The 20,367-nt window shown below is 37.1% G+C and overlaps 1 protein-coding gene across 8 annotated transcripts in view; it reads left to right on the top strand.

The window, feature by feature from the left end:
* Positions 1 to 10,776: 10,776 nt before the first annotated feature.
* Positions 10,777 to 20,367, top strand: part of Rph (Rabphilin) — a 695,894-nt gene continuing 686,303 nt past the window's right edge. For 6 of the 8 annotated variants that reach the window (XR_016549578.1, XM_090406052.1, XM_090406053.1 and 3 more), the window contains exon 1: positions 10,778 to 10,836. The gene's annotated coding sequence lies outside the window, so the exon portion shown is untranslated. Of the gene's footprint in view, positions 10,837 to 20,367 lie in introns of all 8 variants that reach the window. The other 2 variants (XM_090406051.1, XM_090406050.1) reach the window with 1 other exon arrangement.

Raw genomic sequence — 20,367 nt, 5'->3', positions numbered from 1 at the left:
ATTATTTTTTAAAAGAATTTCTAAATTCGAATCCTGTCAATGACGCTATTCATTCTATATGACACTGAATTATTCGATGTCGGAGGTGGGTACCCTCTCACCGCTCCCCCCCCCCCTTTTCCAGGAAACGAGTTTTTCCTTCCGCAAAACAACCTGAAAACAAATCTCGCGTGAATATTGTCTGATCACGCAATTCACAAACAGTACATCCGCTTCTTAATCATTATATGCCTTTACGTTAATTTTAGCATGGCGACGCACCCAAACAAGCTTCATATTCCCTTCCTCCGTGTCACGTAGGGAAAAAAAAAAAAAAAAAAAAAAGTCAAATTCAGGAGGCTCGCCCATTCAAGGCAGGCATTAATAAAACATCAATAGCATTAATACCTTTGCCTTCAAATTTTCCAAATTAACTTTCAATAAATTTCATATCTTTTAAAATCACAAAATTCACAACATAAATCAATAAACAGAATAACAGAATTCTGGTTCAGCAATTTTTTAATCTGTACTTAAAATGCATTTTTATGCACTCAAGTGTTGTAATCAAAAATTTTCTAAGAAAAGGCCATCGATTTGATTATGTGACATGACAGCATTCTAGGTATATCTCGTATGAACTTACTTTTCCCGACTTCTAAGACAAAAACGTAAAATGCTAAAAGTAAGTAATGACGAACAAGTCGGCAGAATATCCAAACTTTTTTGATGATGTAAGAACACAAAATGTGGTGTTCTTAACATTGTGCACTAGACATATTGAAATTACTTTCACAACTTCCATGTAACAAAAAATATAATTTTATTCAAAAAATCCAATAATTGGACATCATCAGGGAAATACTGTTAAATGCATTCAAAACACGAATCATAATAACGATTCATACATCATGCATATATTAGCTACTGTCTCTGTCGCAACTAGAGTATATGATTACACTATTAGAGTTCAAAGAAACAAATGTGAAAAACTGTGTAGATGAAAAAAAATCGATTTAAAAAAACGCTACGAACTCGTCCGAACCTTAACCGATCAGACTACATGTCAATCTCCAAGTTTTGGGATGTCTTTTTTATTAATAATTTTTAACTACGCAACTTTTTACAATTGTTCTTTTGAACTAATACTTCATTTTTGAACTAATATGTCTCGGTCGCAGCGACCGAGACACGAGCTAATATACGCATAATTTATGACTCATTATTGTTATTCATGTTTTAAATATAGTTAACGGTCTGTTTCCCTGATGATGCCCTCTTAACGTTGAATGAAATATATTGAATATTTTGAATAAAATTCTCCATTTTTCGCTACATGTATAAGCTGTAAAAGTTAAAACGTGGTAGTTTGTATTCTTGAAAATCAAAGCAAATGCTGAGTTATTTCCCGATCAATAGTTTCTCATTTTCATGTGTTTCTAGTAGCATAAGATTTAAGATTCTCTTCTTTAGCTAGTTGAACCTCTAAGTTTCTTAGCTGCATACACCAGTTTCTTCCGTTCCTTTCTGTCTTGAGCTTTTACATTCCAGTTCTGGATTCCCATCTCAGCTATCTTTTTGGATATTATTCTTTCACTGCATCCGCGGTCTACCCCTGGGTCACTTTCCATCAGGCTTCATCTTGAATGATTGTTTAGCCATTCTTTTCTCACCCATTCTTTTTACATATCCAAGTCATCTCAGTCTGCTTGCTTGAATCTCATCAACTAGAAGTGGGAATCTATAAAGTTCATATACCTCTTAGTTACGTCTTCTCCATTCACCTGTTGTGTTATCTTTTATAGGTCCATATACTTTTGTGACGATTTTATTTTCAAAGATCCGCAATGCTTTTGCATCTTGATCTGTTATGCTCCAGGTTTCTGCTCCATACAAAACTGATTGTCTTGTATCTTGTATATTTCTGTTTTAACTCTGCTTGATATAATTTTGGAAGGTAATAAATGATGTAGTCAATGATAAGATCTATTGGAGGCATGTATTCTAGCTTTTATTTCTGTACTAATTTTATGATCTTGAGTAATCGATGTTCCAAGATATTTGAAGCAGGTGGTTTTTAAATTTGTGGTTATCAATGGTAAAAATTGTCATTTTCCCCTTAATTGCGATTTCTGCATACATTAAAATATTCAGTTTTATCATGGTTGATTTGTAATCCTAGTTTTTCAACAGCAATTTTGAGTTTTCTAAATGTTGTTCTAATGTCTTCAGCATTTTCTCCAACAAGGCCTGCATATCTAATATTACTTTTCGGTTTATGTTATCTTTTACAATTTCTGGAATGCATTTTTCTAATGCGAAATGAAAAAGGATGGGCGAAAGAGCATCTTCTTGTTTCAATCCTGTCTTAATATCAAAAGATTCAAACCTAATTCCATTTGTTAATATCATGCTTCGGCTGTCAGTGGCGCAAATTTTGATTAGACGTATTATCTTATGGGGTATTCCTAGTTCATCTAATATTCCCCAAAGTCCTTCTCTATGAATGTTATCATATGCTTTTCTAACGTCTACAAATAAAATATGGACCTGCAGATTGTATTCCCTTATTCCCTTTTTTTCCTAGTATCTCTGTATGTGTAAATATTTGGTCAACTGTTCATCTATTTCTCCGGAATACCACTTGATATTCACCAATATTTTCTTCAACATAAAATAAGACTCGTTTTAGTATAATATTAGATCAAATTTTGTAGCCTGCCGATAGTAGTGATATTCCCCTGTAATTTTCTATTCATTCATATTTATTTCCCTTTTTATAAAATGGAATGATTAGCAATACTTTCCTTCTACGGGTATCTCCTCTTTTCCCCATATTAAATTTACCAGATTATAATAATAATATATATGAGTGGTGAATTCACTACCACCATATTTAATGAGTTCGGCTACTATTTCATCAGTACCTGATGCCTTGTTTTTGAGCAGCCATGTACTTTCCTCTACTTCAAGCTAGGGAAGGTTTATTTCTTGGCGAAAAGTATGATAAGTATTCTGTTTGAATGACAGTACGTTCATCAAAATTTAGGAGTTTGTTCAAGTACATTCTCCACCTGTTTGCTATTTCATCTCTGGTGGCTAGTATTTGTCCATTACTATTGTTGATGACTGTTGTTTTCATATGTGGGTCTGATTTTTGGTTTCATGAAAATTTTTTCTGGTATTTAAGTTAAGTATTTCTGGATTTCTTCAGTCTGTCCCCCCAATTTTTTTTTTTTTATTGGCTTCCTTGTTGCTCTCTTTGTATCTCAAAGCAGAATGAATACCAGTTGGTTTATTACGCCAAGTGGTTTTTTTTTTCTTCTCCTTTACTGCCAATTCACATTCTTCATTGAACCATTTGTTACGTTGTATTTTAACTTGGAATCCCAACTGAGTTTTCTGCTGCCACTTTTATGCTAATTTTATGATTCCAGATGTTTTCAATATTTGCATTCTCCTCCGGGTGCATATTTTTCAATTTGTTTTAATTCGCACTCATTTTCTTCTCTCTTCTGTCATATCTAGTTTGTTAATATTGTATATCAGTTGATTTGTATGTGCTGAAAAAATTTACTGTTTATTTTAATCTTAAACAAGGCACCAACTAGAAAATGCTCACTACCACACTCAGCTCCTCTGAAACTCCGGATATTCCTGAATGCAATTTCTATGTCTTTACTTGTTATGATATGGTCTTTTTTATTGAATATATGACCATCAGGAGATCTCCATGTTTTTTTGTATATATTCTTCCTCAAACATAGTGCTGCTTATTATTACATTTCTGGATGTGGCCAAATTAATCTTTCTCCATTAATATTTGTCTCTTCATGAAGACTTCGGTTTCCAATAATCTTTGTAGGTGCATTCACGAATGTTATCTTGAACATTTTGCTTTTCCAATAATCTTTGTAGGTGCATTCACGAATGTTATCTTGAAATTTTGCTTGCTCATTTTTTCATTGAAGGCTTCAAAATTCGATCAGAGAATGCCACAATTGTTTCCTAATGATGAAATATGTGGATCGGCTGCTAGTGATGAAGAAATGCATTACCAAAGCAGGAAATTATGACTAACTGAGGACTATACCGAGTTCAGTTAGTCATAATGTTCGAATGTTATCTGTTGTTCGATGGGAAGAATATCGACAGTACATGGGAAGCATTTAAAAATGCTTAAATGATGCGATATCAGAATGTGTTCCGAGAGTTTGAAGAATAAATAGAGTAGGAGTCAAATGGATGTGTAATCTTATGAAGCAAGAGATTCGCAAGAAACGGATGATGTGGAAGGAATACCGTGTGCATAAGGATGATGCCAGTTATAAAAATTATAAGCAGCAGGCTAGAATAGTCAACTGTTTTACGGAAAGCTAAGTCTGAGTATGAAAAGAAAGTGAATCTGCAAGCTAAAGACAACCCACAAAAATTCTATTGATATGTTGCAAATAAAATAAAATAAAATGAATATGAAAGAATAACTCTTCTAAATGCGGATGGTTTACGGGTTACAGATACAGAACAGGTTCGAATTATGAATTCCAATTCTGATAAAAGCTATCAACCTGGTGTATGCAACATTGAGCTCACTATTACCTCTTCAATGAATGAAGAACCTCAGGTGTATCGAGAGGAGGTGTTATAGCTATTGACAAACTGAATAAGAATTGCAATAAGGACTAATGGGATATCAGCACGGCGCTAGAAGTGTTCAGCTAAACTGGCGTTTCAGGGCATCTCTTCCAATGAAAATCTCGTCTAGTAGGACATTTCGTCCAATCTTATTCATCCACTGTTATTTGTCCAATTGAAAATAATTGAACGAAATGCCCTGAAAGCACCTGGGTTTGGGGTTATTGGTCCAATCCTATTTCAATTTGAAAATAAGTACCTGGGATTGAGGTTATTGGTCCAATCCTATTTCGATGTGAAAATAATTGGACGAAATACTCTAAAAGCACCTTGGTTTGAGATTAGTTATAAGTAACTTGCGATCATTAATAATAGTCAATTGACGTTCAATTTTTTTTGTAATTTATCCTTAAAATTTGGCAGTGCTGAATATGGCGGAAATTGTAATGAGTGACAGGGGTAAACCAATGCTTTATCTTCAAAATTATTGTTATGTCATTTTCATTCTTATAACAAGAATAAGACTAGACGGTATTGGCGATGCGAGGTTTGTGATAGTTGCAATGTTAGGTGCATCACAACTGCCAGTTTAGACGACATCGTGGTGTACAAAGACGGCAAGGACGATCACCAACATGAATCAGGCGTGGACGGAGAGGTTAGGAAAGTTACAAAAATAATCTAAAGAGAAGAGCACAAGACAATATGCATGGTTCACTCTCACATGCTATAGGACAAGCTCAGCAAGATGAAGTATTATTTATGTTGCCGGAAAGGAATAGTTTACGGAGGCAAGTCAATAGATGGCGGAGCACTGCGAGGCCTCGTACTCCCGCAAGTTTGGTTGGCGTTGAGATACCGGAAGAATATCAACTAACGTTAAATCATAAGAGATTTCTTTTTTTATGATTCTGGTGAATAGGACGAGGATCATCTTGTTTTTGCCACAACGGAGCACCTAAGATTACTTGGAGCGAGTGACATTATCTTCTCCAATGGCACATTTAAAACGGCTCCTTCACAATTTGCTCAGTTGTTTACTATGCATGGAATATTTCGAGAGCATGTCATGCCTCTGGTGTACGCTCTAACCCCCGAAAAAACTGATTACATATCGGTCAATATACCAGCATGTTGTCAACACCGCAAAACAAGCAGGAATCATTGTGAATCCATATACTGTTATGATGGATTTCTAGCTGGCGAATATGAATGCTGCATGGGAGATATTTCCTAATGCAAATATAAAATGTTGTCTATATGTCACTTTTCTCAGGCTCTTTGGCGGCTTTGGTCTGTCACAGCAGTATAAAGTTGCAGGAAGGTCCTATACGTGAAGAAGCATCAATGCTGTTCGGCTTGTCATTCGTGCAGATCGACAACGTACTCGAGGTATTTGACTACATTGCAGAGAGTGTTTCGGAAGACCTGGAAGAAATTATAGAGTACGTTGAACGTGCTTACATTAGGGGGCGGAAACGCTCGCTTTCCACCCGAGGTATGGAATGTCCGTGATTTGGTCATCAATGGGACACAGAGAACCAACAATGCTGTAGAAGGTTGGCATAACAAATTCCAAAAGTTGATGGTGATTCATCATCCATCACTTTGGAGGTTCATCGATTCCCTGAAGGAGGAACAGATGCAGAACGAACAAGATATAACACGCCTTCTTGGAGGTCAAAGAAACATCAGGGCTCCTGTGAATAGCATGTACCTACGTAACCAAGAACGCATTTTCTCTCTAGTACAGCAATATCCTCAGTATGAGGCTGAAAACAGACTCAACACGTACCAGCGGTCAATCGTTTTAAGATGAAGTCAATTCCCGAATTAATTATGTTGTTTCCTTATTTGATTTGTTATAATTAAATGATCACATGCATATCTTGTAGAAATAAAAACAAGTGGCTCAGAATCACTCTTGCGTTTTCACTGAGGAAAAATCCAGGTAGCCTAAGAATCGATTTGACCATTTTATTAGCAGAATTAGAAAATAAATCTTTAATTGTAGATGTGTGATCGTTCATAAACCTAATTAGAAATATGTAGGGCATAGTTACTAACGCAGCAGTTTTCGTTCATTAGTTTTCTTATGTTTTAACGATAAGTCAGCTCAGCTATCAGCTAACGCCTTTTTTTTTATTCCCGTATATACGGGAGTAGGCGAGGCCATTTAGCCCTATCTAACTTTTGGAGACTGAGTGGGCAGTTCAATCTCCACTGGTACCCAATCAGAGACAGATGGCCCAAGGCTATCACTAATTAAGCGGTACGCAGTGAAGAGAGACGGCTCAAATGTGCCGCCATCTCGTGGTCTCTAACCCTAACACAATATATTTAATGTCTGAAATAATGTGGGTTTTACGGTCGATTTTCTTGAGTTTACAGGACGAAAAACCCGAGTTTCCGGGAGGAAAAACCTGCTTGCCCGTGCCAGAGATCGACTAACTCGGGAATCGGTCGAAAAAAGGCTTAGAAAAATTTCCTCTAGTCGCCGACTAGACTCGAAACCAAGACTTCCTTCGTGCGGCCTAGCGCGGTGGTGTGCAAACGCCACATGATAAGTGGATGATTAAATTTATGGATTATAATTTCCTTGAAGTCACTCCGCGTCAAAATTGGCAAATTTCATTGCAGACAATATCTTACCTTTTGTATGTATTTACGCAACCCAGGAAAATTTCCGCAACTTTGGGAAATGCTTACTTTTTGAATAATTTGATATTTTGTTAGGAACTCTTTCCTGTCCAACGACGTGTGAGGAAGTGTTAAATATCTTCAGAAGACAGTTTTAGCTATTTTACCCATGTTTTAATCATGTGTCCAAAGATCAATTCCGGGTGATTTAACAGGGTCAGTTTGACTAATTGCTGTTTCCAGTTCTATCATTGGAAGGTCCTGTGTAAAGATGTCTCCAGAAGGATAGGTTCTGAATTGTGTTAGTAGATGTTTTGCAGTTTTCTTGCGTTTTAGAGTACTATTTGGCTAAGTATGTTTGCCATGTGTTTGTTCAATTACTGAGAAGATGTGTTCAAAGAGTGATCAGTAGTATCCGGAAGCGTTGTGTTCATTAACAATGATGATATTCCAGTCTTGAATGTAGACTATTGCATGTGGAATCAGAGTGCGTGTGGTCTAAGTTGTCGCGGGCGGATCGATGGGGATGAAATGCAAAATTTGTTGTGGGGAAAGCTTCATGATTATGAGCAAATGAATGGGGATGACAGATAAAACAATTTTATTTTTCCCATTTATTCCCATTTATTCCGGCTGTTATTCCCATTTATCTGCCCCTGTGGGCAGATAAATGGGAATAACAGCCGGACGGAACTGACATCCCGATTCATCTACCCACAACGACGTTTATTTGTTATTCCCCATTCCTTCTGCCCACAGTCATTAAGCTCAGCCCTTAACGACGTTTATCTTTAATCCCTATTCATCTGCTCACGGCAACTTTTATATTTTATCTGTTACACAGCAACTTGTAGTAGGTTAGTCAGTTGACACAGGCGACAATAATAGTCAGTTGACATCGATGGGACAAATTGAGATCGGAAGAAATGTCCGACTGGACGAGTCTAGTCATCATCAAATTCCTGCCATGTACCCTCAAGTTGAGTTGAGATTGGACGAGTGTTCCGTTGGACAAACGTATAAAAGGACAAAAAATCTTGAACGAGCTGCCCTCAAACCGAACTGGCTATTACTTTGACCAGGCTATATAATTTGAGTCTCAGAACAGGGAAGATTCCGCAGAATCTTCCCTGTTCCCGAAAATAATGTATGGTAATCCCATTGCACAAGGCGAGATTAGATATTCAATGTCGTATTATATTGATGGGATTATGCTAGAAGAAACTGATCAGGATAGGGATCTTGGGGTGTTAGTAGATTGCAAGTTGAAGTTCAGGTAGCAAAGATTGGAAATACAACTCAAAAGATGATTGCAATGCTGAAACGAACTTTCACATGTAAAGATAAGGATGTCATTTTGCCTCTTTACAGGGCCTTGATAAGACCTCACTTGGACTATTGTGCGCAGGTGTGATCTCCGTTATGATTCTGATGCAGTGGAGAGAGAGTGCAAAGAAGAGTGTTAAAAATGATACTGTGGAATGTCAGTTATGAAGACAGAATAAGAATTTGTATACTGCAGATACTAACAAACAGGAGAAAGAGGGATGATATGATCGAGACTTATAAACTTTTGAAAAGAAGGATGGGGAAAGGACAAGAGTACATTCTTGGAAGCTGAAAATGAATGCCGCTAAGAAGGGAGTGAGGACTAGATTTTTCTCCCATAGGGTGGTGCGTGATTGGAATGGATTGCCATTGGATGTGGTGTGTGAATGAATTCAAAAATAAGTATGATAGCTGGCGCATGTAGTATGTGGCCTCTCTCTGGAGTTCTCTCTTAATAATAATAAACTAAGACTTTTCCAAAAAAAAAAAAATGTTAAGTTGGCCACAGATCTTCGATATGCAGATTTAGAAATACTTGTAGGTCCATACGCTGCATGAATTAACGTAGCATTCCTTCTCGTTTGAGGGGAATCCCGACTTCAAGATAACTTGTTCTACTAGTAGTAATCCTGGTAAAAAGTTAAGTACCTCTAATCACGATCCACCGAATTGGTGCCCATATTTTGCTTTCCCAGCTCTAAGCTTAAAATTAGTACAAAAAGTCAGCTTTATAGCAATAATCTCCATAGTTCAGTCGGTTTCGACGATGCCCTTCGGTTGGCAAGAGGTGGATTCCAATCCCGTCTAACGCGAAGAACTTTTATCAGGACTTTTCAATTAAAGGTGTGTTAGCGGGGTTCATACGGAAGTGGAAGTTCCCTCCCGGAAACGTGGGTTTTCATCCTGCAAAACAGGCATAGCAGCCAGATGAACATACTCAATGTATACACAGACACGGAACGCTATGAGAATAAGGATTACCCTCTTATTTTTTCGGATTTGGTTTCAAAAATCTGTATGGTTCGGTGTGCGTCTACACGTAAGCATAAAACTGGCGGATTGCAAGAGAAACATTTTATTCCTGCATAATAAATTTTATACCCTAGCTGTCAGCCTGTTTAACTAAGGACAAACAGAGAAGATATCATTAAAAGTATAGACCCAGGATGTAATATTAAAGTGTTATTGCTTTGCGTTTTTTTTTTGTTTTTTTTTAAATTTCTTTAAAGACAAAATGATGACTGACTTGGCATTTCCAACAGCTAAACACATTTCATTAACATTGCTGAATCTCATATCTTTTTATTGAATAACGGGAGATTTTTCTGTCAAAAAACTTACTTTTTAATCCGATCTAATGTTTTGTATAAACTGGAGACGAAGTTTTTCCTCTACTGCCACGATAATTATCTTCATTACATCAACAATGCATCCATCGTTAGAATTACAGTTCAAGAGATTACAATCTATTCCATATAATCGCTGAGATTTTTTTTTTTTTTTTTGGCACACTGCCATCATTTAAACGTATGCGAGTTTCCGATGGTAATTTCGACGTAGAAGCAACATTGTCAAGATGACATGTTTTGAATTCGAAAGCATGCTTCCCTATATGAAAAACATTAATGAGCTATAAGATCTAATGTTGAGTAAGACAGATTACATAGTAAATGATCTGCCATGTCAGAAAGTTCTTGCTGAATACAGTCTTGCTTCAAAACTGACGCTTTTTCCTCCCTTTTCCTGTCTCGATCTTGCAGTTTTTGAAAGTCAGAAGAATAGCAGAAAGTAAAAAAAAAAAAATAAAATAAAAGACATAAGAGGACCACGGTATGTTGGAAACACCTTCCAACATTACATTTATACATGTCTGTGTAGTTCAAAATCTTCGAACTCTTTCTCTGGTAAATGGCCTGCTTCTTTTCCTCTGGCAATTCTGATTTATAATTTTAATGAATTTTGTCTCACTGAGGGAGGTCTACAAAATCGACAACCATTTATGATTGTTTTTTTCATCAAAAACAGCACAAGTTAACACCCTCAATGAAAATTGATGCTATCTGTCCTCTCTCTTATATTTCGTTTATTTTCAATAGATGGCGGCACTAGTTAATCTTCGGTAGAAGATGTAATGTCTAGTTGTGTTTGCTTCTCAACATCTCGTAACCAGTATTTCACTGTGCTTGAAGTGTAGGCGTACTCCACAGGTTGGCAGATATAATCGTATTGCTGGTTTATCGCTTCATTCGACAGGTACGTCTTGTCACTTTACGTTTTTAAATGTTGTTTTCATTCCTGAAAATACTATGCAATACTTGATGGTTATTAGAAATGAGATAGTTTATTATGAAATCTTCGAGTGACGCCCAGTATGAAAACCGAAAAACGAAGGGGCAATTACATTAAGGAAAATCGATGTTTTTGTTTAACATTAAAGCGAAAAACAAACGCGCACACGGATGCATAAATATGATTAAACCACTATGTTAATGAAAATTTACACGTATAAAAATACATAACTGTATGGCGACAAAATCTGGGAGCAAGCAGATGGTCTCGTAGTTACTAGGTTGATAGCTTCTGCTAGTTAAATCGCTATAGCACGAGATAGGATATGAGGATAGCATTTGCGCGCACAGTCATTTTCGAAATGTTTTCAAGTCTATCTCACTCAACTATACCGTGCCAAAATTGCGACTTCAACCCCGTGATATACAATTTAGAACACAATTCACCAGTTGTTCTGCATATAACTTGGAAGGATTCATATGCCTCTGTGCCGATGACGCACAGCTAGTGGAAACAGCTGTTGATATGCCATGATGTTCCAATTCTATTTAATGCTGGTTCTAGAGCTTCGCTTCTATTCATACCATCTGAAACCCTTGTGGAATGCACCCCCGAACATTTTCCATAAACGTATTAGACCAAATGATGTGTTATGGTCAAATAAATTAGCTTTCATAAACAGTTTTTTTTTTTTTTTGCTAATATGATTAAATTTGCCGACCATTTTGCCTGTTGACGGAAATACGCTGCGGAATTGATTTGTTTTCCTATTTATTTTTATACAAATTGTTACGTTGTTGGATTATTCTGATATATTATTTATAATTTGTGATACTCTTGGTGGTTGAGTAGGTAATTTTTTTTTTCTTTGTTTGATTTCGAATCCCCAAATGGCATGTTTGTAAAACTCTTTTTGTGACAACCGACAGAAAAATATTCGACTGCAAGCGGCGCCCGTCGCAGATTTCCCAGTAGGTTTAAGAAAGCGCGCGGTTAGAATCGTCAACGAACAGTAATAAAAATATTTTCCATCGGCAGAAAAAGACTTTTTCCCTCGCTTGCGGTCTCGCGCATGTTTATATCTGCCACTGAGTAAGAGTGGTATCGATCTACATCGTGTCGAACAGATTGCGTTTTTTTGAGTCGAGCATTTTGATGTAAAACATAAACAAATCTCAATTGAAAACTGATTATTCCTTTTCTATACTCTCCAACTAATATGGAAGCATAAAGGTTGACGGAAGTAGTAATTCGTTTACGGCCGAAATCAATCTTCTCCACTCCACAACATCTTGGACAACGCTGTCCTATTCGCCATCAAAAAGGTACTGCTATCCCTAGCTGTACAGACAGACAATCATGCTGGGGAAACTGCTTAGGAGTAAACAAAATATAAAAGAGGAAATCGAGATGTGGCATCCCATGTCCAAAGAAAATGTTATGACTGCACTACTGACCATTAGGTGGTGGGTGATTTCACTAGCGTTGTATGATCGGTGTATGACCAGCACTGTTCTATAGGACTTTAGTCAAAACAAATATTAAACGAGCATCGAACCACAATCATACCGAGATAGAATCCTCCTGTGATTTGGATGTTTATGGATGGCATGAAGAAGGACGGGATTTTCCATACTTAAAGACAAATCCCCCAAGACCATAACGTTCAGATAATCTGAACATTTTGATAAGGATTCATTTAAGAACGGTATACGAAAAGATGGTGGCTCACGCCAATGTGAAAATTATCTACTACCTAAAGTTATTAGGCGGAATCTTAAAATCACCGCCACTTAGACTTGCAGTTAGTTTCCTTTCAGACGAGGACTCATTTATGACTGACAAGAAAAGGTTATCGCAGTGGGACGCTCCAGAATGATCGCCTTCCAAAACATATCCATCATTACACTGTAGCTAGTATGTCACTTCACGATATTCTCGACAACAGAAGCAAGCGACTAAGTGCAGTTTTGTATGTGTGTGCGTGCGCAGTCAATGTACGAGTAGATGGTCGTTTGATTGTCTGTCAGTGAAATTTGTTCTGCTACTTTTAAGCATGTGAATCTAACTTCTATAGTGACATTCGTCTAATCCAAGTACGAGAGGGACATGTATAAGGACTATGAAGATTAGCTTACCTGATCTCATACGATATCCCCCACTCCCATTCAGAGACTATTCATTGTCAGAAAAAGCAGGCATACCAGTAGATGAACACATGCAATTAAATCATGTAATGTACTGGATTTCTGTCTTAATTGCCTGTACCGCAATTTCAACCATTATAAGTGAATCCGCTCCTATAGCGTCACACCAACAAACCGCCGTCATCATGCTAAGTTGTAAACCAATTGATTTCTGTTTCTGCTACTAGTTAACCCGCAAAAAAAGAAAATCACCGCACTCTGTTCTTTGATGCATGTAATTAGAGAACAAGTTCAGTTGCAATTAGTAATCACTCCAATCTATCACTGAACAATTCATCAAAACTGACAGATCAAGTCAAATACTGGACTTCAGTAACAACGAGTTTAAGTTTACAAGTGCCATAGACATTCACCAGTTAGCTCAATTGAATAGTAACAACAAAGAATACTAACTTACCTTCGTAAATCATGGATAACAGGAAGAAAGACACATTGCATGCTTATGGCAACAAATTTTCTCAAACACAGCACACATTTCGAATAAAAACCAACTGTAGAACTCACACCATTACACATTGCGAGTTCTATAGTCGATTTTTATTTGAAAATTAGGAATATCAGATTGGTGACAGTTGTTTGCGGTACTCCTGTCTCCTGAAAAGCCTCAATTCAGTGATAGCTTGGGCTCACTGTCAGTGAAAGTTTGAAGGTTAGATCACTTGTTTTCAAAACGTTAGGGCTAATGCTCCGCCTGCTCCCTTTAGTAAATGAAAGGTGTTAGAGGATTTTTTTTTTTATTTACATTTTGAATAATATAATTATCGAAGACCCAACATCTGTAAATGTATCATTAAAAAGTGGGAATTTAGTGAGATTCAAGACCTGTTCTTGATAAAAGGTGTTAACACTGGAGTGAATTAACTGGAAAAGGGAACTCTCCATTGCGACAGGAACTATCGCTTACAGTGATGATGATTGTAGTTAACTTGCAAATTTCCAGATACACCATTGGCCAGCCTGGCTAGCCGAGTGGTTAGAGTATCCTCTCTCCAGCCTTTTGGCTGGCTGCGGGTTCGAATCCCGCCGTGGGCATGGATGTTTGTGATTGTTTGTGGAAATATTAGTCGTGGTGGTGGTGGTCAGCGGTAGATGGCGTCGGTATAGTTACGATCAGTTAGTGGATTGAGTGGTAGAGACAGAGTTGTAGAGCAAGTGTCCTCCCTCGATGAGTCTTTGGACTCCCTTGAGGTGTCAAATAATAATAATTATATTGAATAATGCAATAAGTTTTGTCACTTGATCATAACTTCAAGTTATCATTGGCATAGAGTAGTGCATCACTTCGGGGAACAGACCTAAGTTAAAACGCAGACTTCCGCTGTGAAAAGTAATAAATCTTTCCATTTGAACTAAATAAACAACCGGCAACAGTAGATATTTTATTATATTTTATTATAATATCTGCAAATCTGTGTTCGATGCATAATAATATGTGCTCGATGCACAATATTATGCTAGCTTCAAGAAGCATTTATTCGAATGCTGCTTGAAGCTAGCATAATATAACTGTCACGATGGAAGAACATGAGTCAAGAAACATTTGAACTACTACGGCTTCAAACGATATCTTGATTTTAACCAAGTCACATCTTCGCAACTGTTCCTTCAGTAGAGTAAAACCCGACCCAAATCTGCAATTAGTCCAAAGACAGTAAAAACGGAGGAAATCCTGCGAGTCAAGAAGGATTCTTCAAGATCCGTACCTTGAAATGTTGTCTGCAATATTCCAACACAGCAATTCAAGTTAATGGTGGTGAATCATCATTCACTCGGCAAAAAAGAATGCCGAGCTTTGCATCGCAGTCACGTACGGACCAATGTCAAACAGCGACGATGTGTATATATACGTCTCCATAACAACTTCCATTTTCCGATGAATGTCGATCGGCAGTGTGTTTTCTGCTGTCGAACTCAATTGCTACACGTCGTTCCATCCATTATAGTAGTCTCCACAATGTACGCCATTTCAATATTATATTTCGGCTTTAACTAGTAAATGAAAGTTCACATCAAATGCAGAAAGATAATGAATCGGAGCAGTTTAATTTACAACCTTGCCTTTCATAAAAGAATACTTTCAAACGCATTCTTTAAACAAGATGCGCTAAATTTACAGAAGCATTTAACGTGCATGTGGAAAACTACTCAAAATCAGAGACCACGACTTAAGTTTCCATGTGTAGTTAACATCCTTTTTCACAAATGTGTTAGCCATATTTGTTTTCAAAATATTCCCTGAAACGAACTGAGCTATCGAGCTATACATAGTATCGAGTTTTAGTTATAACAATAAGCATTAGTCAACGTCCCTGCCATTCCCTGAAATAGAATATGTACTGTAGTTTCGGACTATAATAATGTGAATACCATTTCGAAAGATTGAATATTAGTACGTAAGTACCCTGAATATGCTAAGGGTTTTAAGACAATCTTGAATCCTGTTGAAGAGAAATGTGGAGCTTCAATTCATTTCAGGTGTGTGGTAGTCTTAATGCCCGGGAATGAAATTAATCTGCCACTTAAAAGGTCTTAAGAAATTATGCCATCTTGGGATTCAACCACTCTACCAACCAGGGTGGTACTTTGATCTTTAGTTGCTCTTTGTCTGTTCTTTACGAACATGTGATTGATTTTACACGCGCGCGCGCGCAGCTAGACAAGTAAGCTCGCCTGTGGCGAGTAGTGCAGACAGCAAAAAATATTTTGCTTTATTTAATAATATTTTTTAATAAATAAAAAATAAAATAAAAAAACTTAATAAAAAACTTTTTTTTTAACTTTAAGAAACCTCAGAAGAATATGCAAAATATAAATGGCTACTCTAATAAAAATTAATCTAACAAATTATCTTTTCCAAAAAAAGTCAATATTATCATTAAAAACAATGGAGGATCTTGGCCTAGTAGGATTTGTAATTTGTCAAGCTCTGTATATATAAAAGGCGAGGATTTACATCTCCAACGTTTATGAGGCAACATAAGGTATTGTCGTGTCCAGTTTCTGGCAAGGCGAGATCAGATATTATCGTCAAGATTAGCACTGCATAAACAGGTTATAAAAATATATAAAACGTAATAAAAATATTCGTGAGCGTTCTTATAAAAATAGGTTGATATCGCAGGACTGTGCACCAATCGCAGAGTGTTTCTGTCCGCCTGACAAAGAATATCTTTAACAGGTGTCTGTAGCATCTTATAACTATTTCTGACAAGTAGAATGGACTTATTAATTAAAAGGAAGAAAGTTACATAAGACATGGACAGCCAATTCGGTATTAACCAGTGGCGGCCCGTACATAAGCACTGCGACACTGCAGCATACCCAAGGAAAAAATGAAAAATTTAAATTTTGTTTGTGTTTATAAATAATAACAATGCTTACAACCAGGGCCGACGCTAGGCTGAACGTCGCCCGCCTGCAAAGCTAAAATGGGTGTCCCAAAACAAATGGCAATTTATTTATTTATTTTTATTTTGGTCATCATTTTTATGATTATGACAAAAATCTATTTTTATGCAGAATATGTAAATTTGCAGCAATTATATTGACTTACCTAATTATTATTATTTAATTCGTTTACAAAAATTTAAAGAAAGAATGAAACTTCATACTAACACTTCGAAACGGCGCCCACCTTGTAGTGGCGCCCGCCTGCAATGCAGGCCCGCTTCCACCGGCCCCGCTTACAACATTATATAAATGCAATACAACATGTTAAATGTCACAGCTTATGTTTCGACAGTGATTGAATAGTTAATAATTGGAATTGTTCGATTAACGCTTTAGATTACGAAACAAATGCACTGCGATCTAACACAGTGTCGATATTATCACGTTCGACCAATCGCAGCCAGTCTCGCCGATATTCGTTTGCGCTTGTGATTGCACGTTACAAGTCATTCCGACACTGCTCAAACGAGCAGTGTATCGTATGCTTGCGCGCGTTATAGCTGTGAGATACGAAACTTTTATTATTGGTATTTGTTCATGGTGAGGGCGCAATATTTTTAACAAAGCAATTTTTTAATATGTAAATTTATTTATTAATAAACTGGTTACTAATTAGGAAAAAAAGAATTTTTTTTACATTTTTTATATGCAGCATCCCCACTTAAAATTTTCTCTGGCCGCCCCTAGTATTAACAGTTCTCCGCCTAAAAGGAAGACCTCCAAAAACCCTTTAAAATAAAATGGGGCGATTTCTTGATATGAATACATTTTGACATTTGGCTTTAACCACTTCTCGACTCAAGACTGTCCAAAGGAGATTACCGAGGATCTCCAAGTACCTAACGTCCAAGCACAGTGTTTCAGATCATTTCATTATGTGCTAATAATGCGGGCTTAAGGCTGAAGAATCGTTGATTTGAATTGTCTGATTTAGTTTTTAAGATGCTTTGCAAAACGCATGAGCCCTATTTAAATACGTTTTCTCAGTCCCTCCCCAAGACGTTTTTCTTGACCCCTTGCTGCATAGTTTTAATTGAAATTTGTATCTTTACATAATTTAGTGTCTGTTGGTTTCGATCGAGCCCTTTGGACGGAAAGTAACTGGATCGAATACCGTCTATGAAGAGAAGAAAGGGCTTTTCAATCAGAAGGTGAGTTAGCCGGTCTAATACGGCACTGAAGAGTTTTTCCCTTTTGATATCTTGAGTTTTTGGTCCCTCAAAACAGGCAAACACACATCTACAAACATAGAATTCCATAGAATACTATTGGAAAAGGAAGGCAAAAGGGGAAACCACTTTGTTCTATAATAATTCCCAATTCAAGTCGCATTGCTACCCTACCAACCACTAGGAGGGAAAACACATATTGTCAAGTCAATTAATTTTGTTTCGGGCCATTATCCTTGAAAATGTTTTGAAATTATGTATAATAATTTCACAAAGATAAAAATTAACAGAATTTGCTACCAGACGTATTGCAATACAAGAGAAACACAGGCAAATCAATTTCAAGTAAAATCGTCGAACCGCTTATGGCCTGCACCACAGCATTTAGTTCGTGGTCAAGTTTCCACATGTCTGCGTGGGCTTCTGTGAAGTGAGGATATGTGGAAGAAGACTGGTAAAACATTTCTAAAACTTTTCACGTCTTCTGACAAGTTTCATGCGATTTTAAGGTTCTGAGCTGGCTACTCCTTTAGAACCATAGTAGACTGATATGACAAGGGGGATACCGCCTTCCTGAAACAGATACACACGTGTATAATCCTTCATTGTGGGTTTCATCCCTGGAGATATATATATAACTCCGTTCATCGTAAATATTAAGAACAATGAATAAGATTAATTTCCCATGAAAAACACATTTCCGCACCGTGATTTACTGCGCAGAATCATCTCTCTGAAGTTCTTTTTTTTTTACGTTTATAAAATCATTCAGAGTTCATTTGTGGTTTATGCACCACTACAGCTGCCGTTGAGTAAGTATAGTACCGTATTATACCTCGCTGTTCAGTGCATGGGCGATTGCGTACTGTTCTCAATTGGTACTTATTACTACAGCTGTCGCTAAGTACAATATTATAACCGCGGACCATTCAATTGGGAATCATTCTTTCACAGTCTTGAATATGATTGCGCCACTGCTTGACAATACGTACTACGTCGTCTAACTCTTAGTGGAAAGAAATTTGACTTTCCGAGACGAGATTCCACTTCGGCAATTCTAGTCAGTTTACATTTTCATAGTTTCCTACACTGGAAAGTGGACGTTTAAATGCGCCAAAAGCTCATTTTATACTCAAAGACCGATATCATCTTCCGGTAAAGTTCTTCTGGCAAACTCCCTCATGATCCATGGATATCTCTTTTCCATGTCTGACCGTGTCAGCGACTCCAACGTGTTACAAAATTGTCATTAGAATGATACATATTCTTTGGAGTGATTCTATAACTTTTTTTATTTTTTTATTTCATTTAATTATTTTTTAAGAAATTCTTCTTTGAATACCGTAAGTTTGTTACAGACATTACAAGTATCTTGTAAACAACAACTATGAACAACAGAAGTGACTGTTGCTGTGTTCTAAAATTAAATTAAAGATCCCCCCCCCCTATAATTAAACACTTTTTTTGGTTGAAAGTGATTGGAAACAATTCGTCGTGATGAAATTTAATAATTAGAATAATTAAAAATGTGTCCTTTCAATGCGTTTTAAACAGCAAAACTAAACCAAGCATGTATATGACGAAAACGGCTCACGTTCAAATCTGATGACATTCCTGTATAGCGATTGATTGTCGGTAATTATTTCCTACATTAAGATATCTCAAATTATATATAGTTATTTTTAAATAAAGTATATCCGATCCGCTTGAACGACTGGTATAAATTCTCTATTATGACTGTATAAACGAGGCAATCACGATGTGTATCATTCAACAGCAGGTTGGCAACAGATGGACTACAGCATACACCCGAGAATAAACTATTTTAATAGTTCATTCTCGACTGTATGCCAAGAACCATGTAACTTACACGTTGTTCTACATATTCCCCACATTATACACTTATTGCAAATGCTGCTGCTGCATCATTTGCAATCCTCTGTGGAAAAAAGTCTTTCCCTTGTTGCACAAACCGGTCGCCAGCTGTAGGTATGACCTCATCCGTGAACAATTTTGTTCCTTTCAAGTGTTTCTTTAAATTCGGGAATAGGAAATAGTCAGATGGCACCAGGTCTGGCGAATAGGGTGGGTGAGGCAAACTTTGAAAGTCCAACTTGTGTATTGTCTGTTGGGTTTCATGAGCATTGTGAGTAGGTGCTTTGTCCTACAAAAGCACCACCCCTCTGCTTAGTTTCCCGCGGCGTTTTTCCTTTAGTACCTCCTTCATTTCTGTCAGAGCTGTTGAATAAACTGCTGCTGTAACAGTTTCGTCTCCTTTAAGGTACTTGGTAAGGATTACACCATCCATGTCCCAAAAGACAATGGCAAGAACCTTCTCTGCTGACGTTTGGGTTCGGAACTTCTTTGGCCGTGGAGAACCTTTGTGTCTCCACTCTGTTGACTGTTTTTTCTCTGGGTCATAGTGATGAAGCCATGTTTCATCAACAGTCACAAATACAGCCAAAAAATATTTACGCCTGATTTCTCAAAATGACCCCAAATCCCTTGAGATGGCAACACACGTTCCTTTTTTTGGTCAGCATTCAAACATTTGGGGACCCACTTCGCTGAAAGCTTCTGCATGTCCAGATGTTTGGTGGATAATGGCCTTAACTCTTTCGGTGGATATCCCCCAGAGTTTTTGCAATTTTTTTTTTTTTTGCTGGTAT

This window comes from Typopeltis vanoorti, chromosome 16, assembly GCF_054136105.1.
Source record: "Typopeltis vanoorti isolate ZY-2024b chromosome 16, IOZ_Tvanoo_1.0, whole genome shotgun sequence".
Classification (NCBI taxonomy): Eukaryota; Metazoa; Arthropoda; class Arachnida; order Uropygi; family Thelyphonidae; genus Typopeltis; species Typopeltis vanoorti.
Note: the sequence above shows the minus strand (reverse complement) of the source record. Positions and strands in the feature narration are given on the sequence as shown.